Source organism: Podarcis erhardii, assembly GCF_964252035.2.
Source record: "Podarcis erhardii genome assembly, chromosome: 5".
Lineage (NCBI taxonomy): Eukaryota > Metazoa > Chordata > Lepidosauria > Squamata > Lacertidae > Podarcis > Podarcis erhardii.
In genome coordinates this window covers 23,311,412-23,329,119 of record NC_138509.1, presented here as the reverse complement: position 1 = coordinate 23,329,119, position 17,708 = coordinate 23,311,412, and the positions used below count along the sequence as shown (strand labels likewise).

At 40.6% G+C, this 17,708-nt stretch overlaps 1 protein-coding gene across 1 annotated transcript in view; it reads left to right on the top strand.

Annotated features, from left to right (window-relative positions):
• Positions 1-11,046: 11,046 nt before the first annotated feature.
• Positions 11,047-17,708, top strand: part of OGDHL (oxoglutarate dehydrogenase L) — a 64,261-nt gene continuing 57,599 nt past the window's right edge. The window contains exon 1 of the mRNA XM_081861155.1: positions 11,047-11,173. The gene's annotated coding sequence lies outside the window, so the exon portion shown is untranslated. The remainder of the gene's footprint in view (positions 11,174-17,708) is intronic.

The following is a 17,708-nucleotide window of genomic DNA, read 5'->3' as shown; positions in this document are numbered from 1 at the left end:
CTGCCATTTTTCCCCAAATTAGAATCATAGAATCATAGAGTTGGAAGAGACCACAAGGGCCATCGAGTCCAACCCCCTGCCAAGCAGGAAACACCATCAGAGCACTCCTGACATATGGTTGTCAAGCCTCTGCTTAAAGACCTCCAAAGAAGGAGACTCCGCCACACTCCTTGGCAGCAAATTCCACTGTCGAACAGCTCTTACTTAATTAACCACACCTCTCCCAATATGAATTGACATGGACCCTGTGATCATAATGTGAGGCCCTTTGTGTGCCTCCTCCATGAGAAGTCAAGGGTGGCAACACAAGAACAAGACTCTTCTGCAGTGGCACCCTGTTTGTGGAATGCCCTCCCCTGGCAGGCTCGCCTGGTGCACCAGCTGAAAAGGTTTATCTACAACCAGGCCTTTGGCTGATTAACATTCTATATGGCCTTTAAATGTGTTTATGGGAGGGAGACTATTGGTTTTTGTTTTATTATGTATTTTATGTTCTCATTTTGTATTTTTATGTTGTGAACTGCCCTGTGATATTTGGATGAAGGGCAATATACAATTCTCCTTCTCCTTCTTCATAATAATAATAATATAAAGAGCCAATAAAATATAATAAAAGCAATAAAAACATGAATATTGAATGTGTATCTGCTGTGGACCACCTGAATGCAGCTGAAGGACCACTGGTGGTCCATGGGCACAATTTGGGAATCCCTGAACTACGCTATTGATGGGAAAACTTTCCATTGCTATGCCCATGCTTTACTTTTTATTTATAATTCTTTATTAAGTGGTTGTTCCAGTGCCATTGCTGTAAAGTAAAAGACAATAAAGCAGGCAGGAAAGGGAGGCAAAAGAGAAATGGGGAAGTGAGTTATCAGGGTTACTGATTAGGACAATTCATTAATCAATGGGTTAATCAAAACTTTAGTTGATTCAATTACTAATGAAACAAATTCAAAACTGCAGCCCCGATTTTTTCCCTCCAAGCAGACTCCCTGCTGCACAATCCTAACTTTGTTTATACAGAAGCAAGTCCTATTTAATTCAGTAGGGCGTACTCTCAGGTAAGTGGGGTTAAGACTGCACTCTTATTGCATGCCAGCGCCATCAAACACAGCACAGAAAAAGAAGAGATATGAAATGGTCACTGCCAAGAAAGTAAAAAAAGTAGTGGTACTTGTTGTTGTTTAGTCGTTTAGTTGTGTCCAACTCTTCGTGACCCCATGGATCAGAGCACGCCAGGCACTCCTGTCTTCCACTGCCTCCTGCAGTTTGGTCAAACTCACGCTGGTAGCTTCGAGAACAGTATCCAACCATCTCGTCCTCTGTCGTCCCCTTCTCCTTGTGCCCTCAATCTTTCCCAACATCAGGGTCTTTTCCAGGGAGTCTTCTCTTCTCATGAGGTGGCCAATGTACTGGAGCCTCAGCTTTAGGATCTGTCCTTCCAGTGAGCATTCAGGGCTGATTTCCTTAAGAATGGGTAGGTTTGATCTTCTTGCAGTCCATGGGACTCTCAAGAGTCTCCTCCAGCACCATAATTCAAAAGCATAGCGGTACTTAGTGTGTTACTATAAATGACCCCCTGCCATCCAGTCAATCTATCTTTTTAATGGATTCAATATCTAAGCTGTGAGTTGTCTGAAGACCTAGAGTACTTTACATTAACAATGAAAGCTGATGTGGGAGGAAGGTGTTAAAAATAAATTACAAGTCCTCTACCCATACAACAGGTTCTGAAAGTAGTTTCAAAGCATTCCATTAAAAACAGATACGGTGCATGGAACAAAAGTAAACAGAAGAAGCTGTTTTGTTCTTGCAGAATAGCTCAGTAGGGGCATTACCTCTAAAGAGAACTTTAGCTTTGAGGCACAACATGGTGCTGATTAGTGCAAATAAACCTCTAAGTGAGGCACCTTTTCAGCAATTGCAATCAGACACTGCCACTGGGGCTTCGAAAGCTTCATTAGCAAAAAAACCCAACCCCCCAACCCCCCCCACCTTTCTAAAGTGATAGTCTTTTTTCAAATACCAAAGGACTTCAGTTGATCAAGAACACTTTTCACAGTGAAGTACTTGGTTGTTCATATTTGGTTGTTTTCTTGAAATGAAAAAGCTCAGAAAGGTAATAATGTACATTAAAAAAAACCAAAAACAGGGCTACTCCTCCTCAAATATTGGAGGAAACACATCAAACAAAGACTTTGGAATAAAGCAGAAATCTTTTTTAAAAGAAGAGAGTACTGCATGGCTTTTTTAAAGGAAAAAAAGCTTGTTCAATAGCCTTTAGAAGAACACTGAAAAAAGAAAAGAACATGAGGTTTCCTCTCTCTGTGTTTAAAATTAGGGTCTTTTCACTAAAGATGCAATACAATTCCCATTGATTACAGTATAGGAATCTGAGCTCTGAATTCTTTTTTGTTTATCTTATGTACCTATCCTAGACATTTAAATCAGTAAGCCTGCTTAATATCAGTTCCTTTTCTAATTCCTTGGGAGAAAATATTACATAGTTTTCCCTGCAACACCAAAGGCTTACAAATCACTTGTTAATCTTATTTAGCTTGAATTTTAATAATGAATGAATGAACTCCCATGAATTGGTCACTCTGCCTGAATTATGAATGAAGTAAATGAGATAATATACCAAACACAATTTCCTGTCCTCTATCAAGGCATTGAAATATGCCTGATCAGAAAATTAGACTTGGTGTGATTAGTGTTCTGGTCAGCAAGGAGTGGAACAGATAGCAAAGGGTTAACTCATGATGCTTTCCCAACAATCTGCTTCTCCTAGTTTAGAGCCTTCAGGAAAAAAAGTAGAAAGGTCCAATCATTACTTTCACACATTCCATTTGGATATTTGTTCTTTTCATTCATCTGCTAGACACTCAAGGGGACAAAGCATTGTTTTGGTTCCTCCATCCTCTGTCACTTCTCCCATACTGGGCATATGAGCAGGTGTTTCTGTAACTGTGCATGCACACCTTTTAAAAATATATTTTCCCCCATTGGAAGTGAACTTCTGCAACATAGGCTGATGACACAATCTGAACTGCCTTGTTCCACCTCCTCTGCCACCTCAGGGGAGAAAGCTGCAAACACAAATTTGGTTGGCTACCAAAGCCAGACAACATTTGTGAATATGCGCTTACGTAGGTTGTCTCTGTCTCTGTCTGATTGTCATAGTTGTCCTTGAGGTCCAAGGTTCTTCCCCTTGACAGTACCTCATTTTATTAGTATATTTTGCTTGAACGTGTTTTATCTGTCCTGAGTGACGGGATGGGCTAAAAACGGAAAGGAATTAATACAAATGAAGTTCTCATAATAGAGTTTGAAGTGTCCTTCTGCATTTTTCTAATGCAACCTCTGCCTCACCTTGCCAAAACGGAATTGATGTGGAGACTACATAGGATAAATGGAGTAGGATAGTAGGGTATATATAGAATGAAAGCATATTTAATTTATCCGAAATTCTTCTGTCTATGGACCTATCAATGTTTAGTATACTATTAACTAATGTAAGGCAGACTTCCCCAAGTTGCTGCTCTGCATATATTTTAGACTACAACTTCTACCTTCCAGCTGCATGGATGAAAATTGTAATTCAAAATATCTGGAAGGCACCATGTTAGGGAAAGACTTGATTTAAGCACATAAGAGTATAATCCCATGTCCAAATGAACATTCCCTGTTAAAAAGTATTTATAACTTAAATATAGTGGTGATGTTATTAAAAACAAAAGCTGTGGAGAAAACCTAGAGGATGGGGGGGGGGGAGAATTGTCATAGAAATTCCTTGTTCTCATGAAATACCTGTCAGTTGCTGCCCTTTGCAATTTGGTTCCTTGTGAGATGACGATCTGAGCCCAAGGGGGATTCAAAATTTACAATTAATACCTTCTCACTCTAATGGGCCTAAACGGGATTAGGACAGAGCAAGGCCCTTAGCAATTGGGGTGTGTGTGATGGGGCTTTTGAAGCAATGGAAAGTGATGTGTACGACAATAGAATGGCACTTGAAAAAGGCTTTTGGTGAGTGTTGCTAGAAACATTTTTTGAAAAATCAGAGTAAGAAATGTGGAGGCATATACATGTAAATTTATATGAATATCGGAGACTGCATCAGGCCAGCATGCAAAATTGTAAAATAAGATAATATAACATGACCATAGTTAAGGGTGAGAATGTATGTAAAATAATTACAGTGCCCCCAAATTTGTACTGATAATAAAACACACATCCTGTCATTGTAAAATGAAGAAAGATTCTTTTTCCTAAAGTTTCAGACTAATGGCAAAGCATTCAAAGGTGCATGCCTTGATTTGGGGCTGAGAAAGGGCAAGCAAAAGGTAATCAGTTATAGTGGTACCTCAGGTTACATACGCTTCAGGTTACAGACTCCGCTAACCCAGAAATAGTGCTTCAGGTTAAGAACTTTGCTTCAGGATGAGAACAGAAATTATTCTCTGGTGGCGCGGCAGCAGCAGGAGGCCCCATTAGCTAAAGTGGTGCTTCAGGTTAAGAACAGTTTCAGGTTAAGAACGGACCTCCAGAACGAATTAAGTACTTAACCTGAGGTACCACTGTACCAGTTTCCAACACACAGTATAATATTGTTACACGCTGCCCCGATCAGTGAGGGATGTGAGATTCCAGGGGTCCAGGTGCTTATACAGTGTTCACATTTCCTTTAGGAAATGAGGCACAATGGAGACTGTGGTGTCTTTATGATATATGGACTATTTACACACATATGCAACCTGAGCCTACGATGAAGGCTCCACAGCAGCCTTGGATTTAAAAAGGCACCAGCCATGGCTCAGCTTCTCTCCAGCATGCCGCATTTTACACACTGCAACTATTTTCCTCCAGCCCACATAACCCCTAACTGCAACCATAAGCTCTCCACTCTACTGGTCTTTGCTAACTATTTCAGAACTCAGGGAGGGGCTCCACCCATTTGCTGACTGGTATAGTCTTTGCTTTGTTGATGGCCCATTTCCCTGTCTTTGTTCTCTGTTTGTTAATCATCTGTCACGGGAAACTGAGTTCAGCTATTAAGAGTCCGGCTTCCAGTTTAACTCTCTAAACAGTGATAAAATTCTAACACTTATTAAATCCAGCAATTAACGATGCTTGGTACCCACAAACTCTGACACCCATAAACTTACAATATTATTATATAACAAGGGAAACATCTAAGTTTGTTAACAGATGTGATAAGCAGGGTGGATTTGATTTAAATCACTAGTCAGTAAGACTTGATTTAATTCACTAGTCAGTAAGACTTGATTTAAATCATTTTTTTTTTTATAGGAAGACTCATTCTAGCTGGTATAATCTTAATATTTACAACCAGATGAAGGTTTCATTTTTTTGAATAATACATTTTCAGAGTAATTTTTACAGTTATATCAAAAATTACTGATTTGGTTATACTATTAGAAATACATTGACAAATAATTATGAAATTATGGTGAGGTTTAATAACTTAACTGTTTATATTTTGACAACTTTTCTGCTGTACTTTATTGAAGGAGAAAAACAATCATTTCCTTAATTACAATTTAAACAATTTATTAAACTAAAACAATAACATTATAGCATATGTATCCATGTTTGTTAACCGATGTAGTTAAATGATTTTTTTAAAAGAAAACCTTAGACTGTGTTTTAGCACACATGAAAAACTTAAAACAAATCCTTATTTCCTGATGAATAGCCTTTGGATTATAATGTAACTTAAATAGAAAACTATATTTAGAAAGACTTTTCCTCCAAAAGCATTTTATTTTAAAAATCCGATTTAAATTTTAAAAAATCTGATTAAATTTTAAAAATCTGATTGAAATCAAAAGAATTCGATTTTTTTTTATTTAATCATTGATTTTTATCCACTCTGGTGATTCAATGGGATGTTCTCAAAGTATGAAAGAAAATTAAAGTGTCAATATTAGCCTCCCCTAGCCTGGTGTGCTCCAGAAGCTTTGGGTTATAATTACCGGTCAGCATGGTTCGTGCTGGTGGGAGCTGATGAGAGTTGTAGTCCAAAACATCTGCAGGGCATAAGGTTAGGGAAGCCTGGTCTAAAAATAGCTTTAACTGCAACTGAGTGTTTCTTCAATGTCTCTCTTCCAGCCACTTGAAGGGAAATAACGTGAAGGGACCCACACAGTCCTTCCCCAATTCCCTTGTTAATATGAACACTGCCAGTGTATGGGGAAGATCAAAGTGTTTCAGGAGAGGGGAACAACCTAGCCTTGTTGCCATAATATTTTAATTTGTGGCGAAATATTTTCTGACAGTTTATGTTAAAATAGGGTGTGGGGTGGGGTTAAATTCATTGGAATAACACTCCATGTGGATTTAACCTCAGGCTTTTTCTCCACTTGGGATTATTCTGTTCTTCTGCACCTGGATCATCCAATGAAAGCCAGGCTCAGAGCCAGTGAGTGAATGGATGCATGAATAAGCAGGCCAAAAACTGTAAACAGATTTTGAGAACCTACAGTAAAGCATTACTTTAAGTATTATTATTAAAGCACTTTTAAAAATATATTCTGTTTTCCTTTCATTGTGTTGTGACCTGCACCGTTATCACAAATGACGAGAAGTGGGATATAAACTGCATAGATAAATAAAATAAGTAAATTATAAGAATTGATCAAATAGTGGGATTTCAGTTGTTGTTCTACATACTCACACAGGTCATAGCGGTGAAACAACACGGAACACAATGGAAAATAAACAGAAAACTAGAAGCAGGCAAACTCCCCAAACATTAAAATGATCCAGGCTGAACAAGCTTTCAAATTTAGCAAGAAATATTTTAAGGCACTGAAAAATGAAAAATAAAGCAAACGAAATGTCATATTAATGACACTGTTCAGTTAGAAGTTCTCACTCATAGAAAACTAATTGAAGAACTGGAACATCTCAGTCAGTTTGGCAAATGAATGAGGCTATCTCATGAGTTTCACCAATAATAGTGGCACAAAATCAAAGCACAAGGCAAAATCTGGATTAGGGTGGATATGGTAATACTCAATGAAAGTCATAAAACTCAACAAGCAGCAGTCCAAAAACACACACATTAGACCAAGGCTAATGTGAGTTCTGTGGGCTAATCTGCTCATGGAATTTCTTGTATGTATCTTTTCATCCACCATCCCACACTGAGTGAATGCTCATATGATAAGGATATGACCAGAGTGATCCGTCATCCTTTTAAAGACAACCAGTGATTACTTCAGGCATTCCCACTTCTAGAAAAAGCTACCAATCATGATATTACATATAAAGGAGAAGCATACGTCAACCTCCCCACACCTCAATCTTAAAGTTCTTCCTTTACAGCATATAAAAGCTGTCACAGATACTAATAATGGGCATCTAGATGATAATCAGGACTATACAGAGTAGCCAATAGCAAGGTCTCCTGTGTAACCTTCAACATCTGAGGCACAAGCATTTCTCTGGTAATTTACCAACGTTATGAACACATTGCCACAGAGAATGGCCTCATTGTGGGCATTCCCTACGGAGATAACCTCATATGCCCACAAGTTCCCCCCTTTTCTTTTCATTGAAAACCTGTTAATGTCAACTGCGACAATGATCCACTTTTTCAAATTTGCTTCATTTACAGGTGGTAAGGTTCAAACGTCAAAAATTAATTAGACACTAGCAAATGATGTTGAGAAATTTGGACAGAATTGAACTTCCCAGTGTTTGCTGGCTATCCAAGGCTTCAGTCATGTCTATTATTTGTGAGAATCCTGAAGCACAGACACAATACTAGGTAAGCTTGCTGAAAACACAAACTGCTCTGAAACATTTATACCAACACATTTCACCAGTTCAGGGTCTATATTTATTTTTTTCCTTTTAGAAGCATACATATTCCTCATTACAAATTAAATTCCAATAGGATAGTCTAAGCACTACTCAGAGAACCAACATTCCATGAGGTTTGGGCAAAGATAGAATTAAAGTGAAATATATTGAATTTGCATGTTTTTATATGTGGTCTTGACACATTCACTCCAAATCAAATGAAAGCTTATACTGGTAAATTGCACTGTAAGACTGTGTACAAACTATACCTTTAAAGCACATTCAAAGTACATTTTGATAAAAGGGCTCTGAAGTTTCACAAGTGCTAGGGGGAAGTCCCCAAGGACTCCACATTAGTGACCCCAGTGTTTAATTAGAATACAAAGCTTTTCACACCTAGAATCATAGAATCATAGAGTTGGAAGAGACCACAAGGGCCATTGAGTCCAACCCCCTGCCAAGCAGGAAACACCATCAGAGCACTCCTGACATATGGTTGTCAAGCCTCTGCTTAAAGACTTCCAAAGAAGGAGACTCCGCCACACTCCTTGGCAGCAAATTCCACTGTCGAACAGCTCTTACTGTCAGGAAGTTCTTCCTAATGTTTAGGTGGAATCTTCTTTCTTGTAGTTTGTATCCATTGCTCCGTGTCCGCTTCTCTGGAGCAGCAGAAAACAACCTTTCTCCCTCCTCTATGTGACATCCTTTTATATATTTGAACATGGCTATCATATCACACCTTAACCTCCTCTTCTCCAGGCTAAACATGCCCAGCTCCCTTAGCCGTTTTTCATAAGGTTCCTCTTAAAATTTCTTTGTCACTGTATAGATAGTTTGACCCTGGTAAAACCATTTTAGCTACACACTTGCTCTACTGAATGAACTGCAGGACTTTCACTCTGTTTGTTCCTTTCTACGTCAGGTGAATTTCTGCTTTGATTCCCACGGCATTGTAACCTCAACAAAAATTGCGATACATGTTGATATTTATGCCACAGAAAGTGACAATCTTAATCAGTTCTACAGATCAGACCTTGGTTGGCTGTTGCTCTGCTGCTCCATGAAGCACAGCAAAAATAGCAACAGCCATAATCAAAGCAAATTTGTAGCTTGGAAGAAAACATAAGAAAAAAAGGTATGATAAGAAACTAAAGAAATAACTCAGTTCATGTTGCAATGTTGTGCTTGTGTCATTTAGCTATATATTCCAGCAGAGAATGGAGGGATAAAATTCTTTCTTATAAATGGGGATTTTCAGTTATTACCAGTCATGTTGTCAAGGTCTAAGATACTTTCCTTTTATTCTATTTCAAATACTGATCTTACATTGAAAGATACAAAAATAAAATTCAAGAGTATCTGGATTTTCTTGATGAAATAATACATGTATATTATTATCAACAGGCTTTAATAAATTACATCTTTGAATTTAGCCTCTGGGTCTGCTCATCCTAAACCTATGTCCAGCTACATGGGTAAATTATGAATAAAGGTACTGAAATGAGACTTCCATCATTGGAGGTTTTTAAGCAGAGGTTGAATGGCCATCTGCCATGGATGCTTTAGTTGAGATTCCTGCATTACAGGGAGTTGACTCTTGGGGCCCCTTTCAACTCTAAAATTCTATTATTCTATGCAACAGTGGCAGCAGAACTAGAAAGGGATCAATAAAGCGGGTGTTTGAAAATACCAAGGCTGCAACCTGAAACAAACTGAAAGCTAGGAATAATTCTACAAATTCTAGATCACCAGGCCTCCAAGATCACAAAATGGTGAGCAAGCTTTTAAGGCCACCCCAACTACATAACTGGAATGTAATTGAAATTAATAAGATTTTGGAATGCAGAGATATTCTAGCATGCCAGAACTATTAATCATGCTGGATGTTAAGCAAAGCGGTGGGGCGGGGTGGAGACCTGGCTTAATACTGCAGCCATAAAAATATTGGGTTTGTTTTTTTAATTAGGTATTTTGTGGTTTTATACCTTGATTTTATTCTGTGAACTGCCCTGAGACCCCTGGGTATAGGGCGGTACATAATTCACTTAATAATAATAATACTTGTTTTAAATATAGGAGGAAGAAGATTCCCTAACTGGGGCTTCTTTGTGGTGATGCCCCAGTTGCGCAACTCTAGAGATAGAGATGGATGTGCTATTGGGTTTCTGTCACATGGTGAGGATCCACTCCATAGCTTTTAAAAACCGTTTCCATCAATTTCAGCCGTTCGCCTCCCTTTACATTTTCATGTCTGCCGCTGTCATTTTACTGCTGGCGTTCAGAGGTCTTGCACAGATATATTGTTTCAACTTTTGCGTATAAACCATTTTTAGGGGTCGTCTGCGATGGGAAGAGGTGCACAAGAGCTTCGAAGAAACACCAGGGGCAGAATAATTGCCACACACAGGAAAAACAAGGATATAGTTTAAGTGCCTCGCTTGTTGTTTTATAAATCATTTAATGTGTCAACATGAATGGAAGTTATTAATATTGCAGTTGTTGTATAAGGGATTATTATTTTGACCGGAATGCAATTGAAATTAGTAAGATTTTGGAACGCAGAAATAAAGAAAATCATCAAACCATCAATTCTAGCTCACGGGGTGGGGCACCTAAATTATATAATTTGGCATTTGAACGATTGGTATTAGTAATTATATTATAATTTGGCATTGTTACAATGAAGCTATTATTGGAATGTAATTGAAAATTAATAAAAATTATTTTAAAAAAGGAGTTTCAAAGAAACACGTGGAGCCTGCACTTGTAAAAATAAATAAATAAACCAATCATTTTTGTTTGCATAGTGACGCACCTATTGGGGCTGTGCTTTTTTCCCTTCTGGGGGTACTCAAGGGCACGCAGCATGACCGAAACCATTTTTCTTTTCTTTTCTAGAAACACTAGTTCAAAACGTGGCACTTACTGCAACAACTTCACGGTGATCATTTACCGTGTAAATGAGAAGAGGTAGGAAAAACGGGGGAAACCCATGGAGGCGGCGGAGGCGTCGAGGAGGAAAAAAAGGAGTCCTTCTATTTATCCCTCGGAAGCGTGGAAGCGGCGGTGTGAACTCCCGCGCGGTGGCGGGCCAGTTCACACGTTCCTCCGCTCCCGCGGGCGGGCTGGCGCGTGCGCATGCCGACGCGGGTTCCCCCTCCTCGCTCCAGCACCGCCCCGCGCGCGGACAGCGAATTCCCGCCGCCAGGCCCCGCCCCCGCCGCGTTTACCTCAGCGCGGGCGACGGAGGAGGAGGAGGAGGAGGCGGGCCTCTTGTTCTCCTCAGCGAGCATCCCTCGGCGAGCGGCGGGCTCGCGCGCCTCACGTGACACAACAGGTATCTCTCCCTTTCTGCTCTCTCCCCCCCCCCCTTTCTCCGTTCGGAGGGGAGGAGAATTAAACGAGGTCTGTCCCCTTCTCTGGCGGGGGCGGGGATGGAGAAGGAGGAACCACGGGTTTCTATGGTAACGGAGCGACACCCCCTCCCCCCCCCGCGCGCGCGCACACACACACACCGCTTCCTCCTCCTCCTCCTCTTCAGGCCTCGGCCGGTCGCCAGGGCAATAGCAGAATGCAGGGGGGGGGAGAGCAGCAGGGATCCGTGGGGGGGGGGGAGAAATAAAGGGGGCGAGGGGGAACTGAGGGGGTTGGATGAATGGGAGAGAAGAGGTGAATGGGGAGGGGGCTGAGGGAGCTGGATGAGGATGAATGGGGGAGAGGGATGGGATGATCTTCCATTTCACAGCCTCTTAATCAGCAAAAAAAAATTTTTTTTGGGGGGGGGGTGTCTCTAAGCAAAGGTCTTCTTGATGGTTGCCTAACATTTACTTGGAGGCATCTTTCCACTGTAGTGATAATTGGGAGGAGAAGGCCTAGTTGCCTTGCCAGAGGTGCCCTTCAGTTTGACCCAACGGGGAGGGCGGACTTGGAAGCGGAAGAGGGATTTGAAATCAATCAATCAAACCGCTGTCTTAATTGTCTTATTGAGGGCTGGGGTTCTATGGGTGCAGCTTAGGGTTGCTGGCCTGCTTCCGTGCAGGCCGAACCGGTTGGTGGTCCGTATTTGGAGTAAGGAGGCAGTGTTGATGATGATGGACTTTGGTAGACGTGGTCCAGCCAGGCATGAAACCTAAATGGATGGGGTCATCTCTGCTTTAAAAGGTACATAAATTTTCAGCTAACGTAACCTGGCTGCCGCTTGTGTATCTGGCTGAACGATTCAGGACCTTGTGTTTCATCTCCGCTTCATCGGATATCTCTGTGAACTCGCCAGCACATTACTAAGAAGAAAAATGATGAATGTGAAAAAGGGAGGGTGTATAATTAAACATGTTAAACGGGGAAGCAACAGTTAATTTATTAGGTGGTTTTTTAAGAATCCCTTCAAATACAAAAGAAAATATACACATTATTTGTCTGTGCGTATCGGAAAGACAGTCTCATGTCTAATATATTCTTAATAAAAGACTAAAGTATGATTTTCAGTATATATTTGCCAAATCTGTTCTAGAAATATACGTGGGAATATTACTTGTGTGATTTCACATAAATTGATATCAGAAACAGTTTAAGTCAGTATAATTATTATTTATTATGTCTTATTTATTACATTTATATCCCACCTTTGCCTTTGTTCGGATACCAAATACAGTACTAGCACATGAATATTCAGATTTTCTTGAGAGCTGGGGGTGGTGTGGAAGAGAAGGGGAAGTTATGCCACTTGAGCAAAAGTCAATTTATGCAGTATTGGATGTCAGCTATCGATATTTCTCTTTTCACAATGCCCACACACAAGTTGACATTTTTGTTGAACTAAACATACATTTTTGTAGAACAGCCTCAGTATCTCTTCTGGAGAGTCCAGATTCTGAACAAGTTGCTGCTCCTTAGCCTCAAATAGAGGGATTTACTTCCATCAAACTTTATTTGCCATTTTGTTGTACATTTTCCCATTCAGGAATGTCCTTTTGGAACTCTTCCTCATTTGCTTGGTTCTTATCATCCTCAATAATTTAGGTATCCCATGAAATGTCTGCTCCCTGATTTCAGAGTCTTTATGACTAATAAAAAAGCATCATTCCTATAAAGATTACTCTTGCTCTGGAGGCTAGAAGCCAAACCAATGGCTTCAAGAAAGGAGATTCCTATTAAACATCAGGAGGAACTTTCTGACAGTAAGAGCTGTTTGACAGTGGAACAATTTCCCTTGGGAGGTGGTGAACTCATCTTCCTTGAAGGTTTTTAAGTAGAGCTTTGATGGTCATGTCATTTATGGTTTAGTTGAGATTCCTGCTTTGCAGGGGGTTGGACTAGATGACCCTCAGGGTCCCTTCCAGCTCTACAGTTCTGTGATTCTATGATCCAGAAGCGCCCAATGTTTAGTTCCCTTAGTTATGAAAGCTGCCCCTTTATTCCTACCCCCTGCCTCCAGTTCTTTAACCAGTTATTGAGCTATAAGAGGACCTGGCCTCATGACTGAAAAATTTGTGAATGGATTACAAAATATAGACATGTACGCCTATAAGCAACACTTAAAAAACAAATCTGCACTCATTAAAAGCTTAACTTTGGTCACACAAAACCAGGTTGAATGAGTAAGTTGTAGTGGTCCTAGATACCCCATAAAATTAAGCACATTGTGGTGTTTGTTCCGTGTTGGAGTGTGTCTTTGGGGATGAGGTCAACCTGTTGGAAGGTTGCAGCACCTTCTGTGGCTGTAGAGACCGATGTGGGTATTTGTTCAAGCTTTGGTAAAATGGAGGTATGATTTGCTTGGACCATGATTAGTGGGGGGGGGGGGGGGCAGGGAGCCAGAATCTGGAACTACATTTTTTATTCTTGTTTGGCACTTAACTTTGGTCCAAGGGAACTGTAACTGTCCAAGTTCTGGTTGTCATCAGGAACTGCACGTAGTTTGGTTTTCTTCTCCTTTGCTGCATAAGACAGTATCAGGGAGCTTATGAGCCTGAGACTTGTTTGTGTAGCATGGAAACATGGCTTTCTTTTACATCTGAATCAAGGTAAAGGTAAAGGAACCCCTGACCATTAGGTCCAGTTGTGACCGACTCTGGGGTTGTGGCGCTCATCTCGCTTTTTTGGCCGAGGGAGCTGGTGTACAGCTTCCAGGTCATGTGGCCACCATGACTAAGCCGCTTCTGGCGAACCAGAGCAGCGCACAGAAATGCCGTTTACCTTCCCGCTGGAGCGGTACCTATTTATCTACTTGCACTTTGACGTGCTTTCGAACTGCTAGGTTGGCAGGAGCAGGGACCGAGCAACAGGAGCTCACCCCGTTGCAATGATTCAAACCGCTGACCTTCTGATCGGCAAGTCCTAGGCTCTGTGGTTTAACCCACAGCGCCAACCGCGTCCCTCCCATCTGAATCAAACCATTACCTTAAACTATGGCAACAGAAGCTCCCCAACCCTGGCCCATTGGCTGCACCCTAGCCATACAGATTTATTTGAAAGAAATATCACTTGTTTTCTTTGAGCTTATTTCCAAAAACTTAGGATAGCATCATTGGGAAGGTTCCTTGTGATATTTGATACCACCTCTGTGGCCTTTTGTGTTAAAATATCTCTTCCCAGTCTCAGTTCTAAAAAGATTAAACTCACTATTTTCAATGTGATTTAGGTCTATGTTTAAGATATATACCAGGTTGCTAGCAAATTCTCCAGTTTTTCCTCTAACTCTCGATCCATATTTTATGAGACAGGTATTGGGGACTCTGGCACCGCCTGTTTTGATAAAATTTTGGAGACCCACACAAGATTCTTTCATAGGATTTATAGTTATAAATGGCTTATTCTGGGATATTAAAACATACCATGGGTCTATGCCACTCTGAATCCCTTCATTTATTTTATTTTATTTGGTTTAATAATAAGTACTACCAGCAGATCTATCTGTTTTAGGGGGGACTCAATGATAAGAAATTGTGATTTGGAGTTGAGGTGGAGTAACACAGCTGGTTCAACTCTTGCCTGCGCTGATCTTGATCTTCACCGTGTGATGAAGCTCTGTATGGAATAACGTGAATGAATTCATTATCCATTTTATACCTATTTGCTGTGTGATTCATAGGGCAGCTCCATGTATGATGGTCTGATCCGTAGATTTTCATCATACCAGAAGTTAATATTCACCATGAGTCCAATTTTAGTGAATTTAACCTTAGGTCAATTTTAGTGAGGCCTATTGAGGTGTGTTATGACTATTGATGAAAATGTGAACTATTCAGGTTTTCCAGAGGCATTAACCATCAGCAGAAATATGTGGGCTTGTACATTTTGAAACCTGTTCCAGGGAATTTGTTGACCTATGACATACGTAGTTCCATTGTTCCACCTGAGTTCAAAAAGAATCAGATCATTCCTAAGATTATACCTGGTACCAGAATTAGTCTGCTGAAAACTTCTCCTTAGGGGGGAATTGACTGAACAAGAGGTTAGAGGTAAGTTAGACATTGACAGGATCATTTGTGCCGTCAGATGGTGTCTTTAGCAGGGGTTATGTAGGTTATTGCTGTATTTAGTTGTTTCAAGGAGTATTATAAATATACATAAGAAGATGCACTGATACTTTAAAGCCCTTCAGCTGTTTATTGTCCCACTTTAGTTTATTATACCCCAGCAGTTTGATAAATATGAATCACTTTTCTTTTGCAATCCAATTCTCTTTCACACAAACATACATTTTTTTAAACCTATGATAAACCCCATGTTTAATTAACATTTGTTTCCAGATGTAAATTTGTGTTTAATTTTTGGGTTGAGGTGGAGTAACACAACTGGTTCAACTTTTGCCTGTGTTGATCTTGAGCAGACTTCCATTCCTGGCCTGTTTGGGAGCAAGAAACCAGAATTCTGCATTCAGACCCCATGTTTTCTGGTTTCTTTTACCCACATGTGAAGAGAGGACGGAACCTTGAGCAAATGGGATGCAAACCCCAGCATGCTATGTATTCACATCGTGGTTTAAGTAAACCAGAATAAACTAGGAATTTCTGGGGGTTTTTTATGGGATAATGCTGTGTGTCTCAGATTGTTGAGTATTGTTGCTGAGAGCAGTGTGGTCGTTTACAGTTGTACCTCGGGTTAAGAACTTTTGTTCTGGACGTCTGTTCTCAACCTGAAACTGTTCTTAACCTGAAGCACCACTTTAGCTAATGGGGCCTCCCGCTGCCACTGCGCCGCCGCACGATTTCTGTTCTCATCCTGAAGCAAAGTTCTTAACCTGAGGTACTATTTCTGGGTTAGCTGAGTCTGTAACCTGAAGTGTCTGTAACCTGAAGCGTCTGTAACCCAAGGTACTACTGTATATGTCTGTTCAGAGCTCAGTGGGCTTACTCCTAAGAAAGTGGATCCATAATTGCAGCCCAAGTTTCTGCTGTAGAATAAACACCAGGAAAAAATAGGCTAGATTTACTGTGGCAAATTTGAGGATTTAACAGATTTGACTCTCATTTTACATTCTGACCTACTGTTTCGTATCTCCATTAATTGAAGATGTGTAGATAGGGACGCGGGTGGCGCTGTGGGTTAAACCACAGAGCCTAGGACTTGCCGATCTGAAGGTTGGCGGTTCGAATCCCCGTGATGGGATGAGCTCCCGTTGCTCAGCCCCAGCTCCTGCCAACCTAGCAGTTCGAAAGCACGTCAAAGTGCAAGTAGATATATAGGTACCGCTCTGGCAGGAAGGTAAACGGCATTTCCGTGCGCTGCTCTGGTTTGCCAGAAACGGCTTAGTCATGCTGGCCACATGACCCGGAAGCTGTACGCCAGTTCCCTCGGCCAATAAAGCGAGATGAGTGCCACAACCCCAGAGTCGGTCACGACTGGACCTCATGGTCAGGGGTCCCTTTACCTTTACCTTCATAGATATTGATTAATAATGTTGAATGAAAAATGTTATGATACTAAACTTTGTGAGAGTAAGCAAATCTGTCTGACCATGTGGATAATCCATCCATGAGATGGATTATTGTTTAAATGGGACTGTTATAGAAAAAAACCTGCTCCTTTTCCCTTATGGGGTATCCAAGACTCCATATAGAGTCCTTAAGTGGGTTCCCTATTGGTAGGAGAAAATAACAGAGGCCAACCAGATAATATTGAGAAGCAAAGCAGCTAGTAAGCCTGATCTTTATTAAACTGTTGCAACAGGGTCCTCGCTTACCACGTGCAGGAGGGAGGAGGAACCCAGAACAATGGTGAGCAACCCCTTATATAGACTTTTGAAATTGCCCACCCTGTAACTCAAGACCACCCTCAAATCATCATACATACATCACAAAAGGGGGTGGTCTACAGCAGAAATACATCACAGAAGGTGGTCTACAGCAGAAATCCTGTTTGCCAGGATATCTGTTAAAGATTGCTTTACCTGGGCAGCCTGGCCATTTTTTTGTGATGGTAAATACTTTAATTCCTGAAACCAGATGATAGGCTCACCCTTTTCATACACAAATACACCCTTAAGACAGGTAAGCAAGATACAATGGAGAGGCTTTCCCATTTTCTCCTTGCAGAGAAATATTTGAGGTCAATTTGGGAGAGTCAAAATGGTTTGGGAGAGTCAAAATGACTTCAGGATTGCTCTCCTGTGCTATTTCAGACATGTGGTTTATATACTTATGTATGTGTTTGCCTTGTGCATTTATGAACGTTTATTTTATATTTCAGATCTTAGAATTCTTATAACAAGTCACTGACATTACTTTGTAGTCTCAAGAGATTTTTATTTTATTTTTAAGTTGACTGATAACCACAGAAAGATGGTTTCGTTTTCCCTTTTGGGGGGAAACTTTTAATTTTACAGTTACACTGTAAATAAGATTTTAACTATTTTTCAAAAATTACATTTA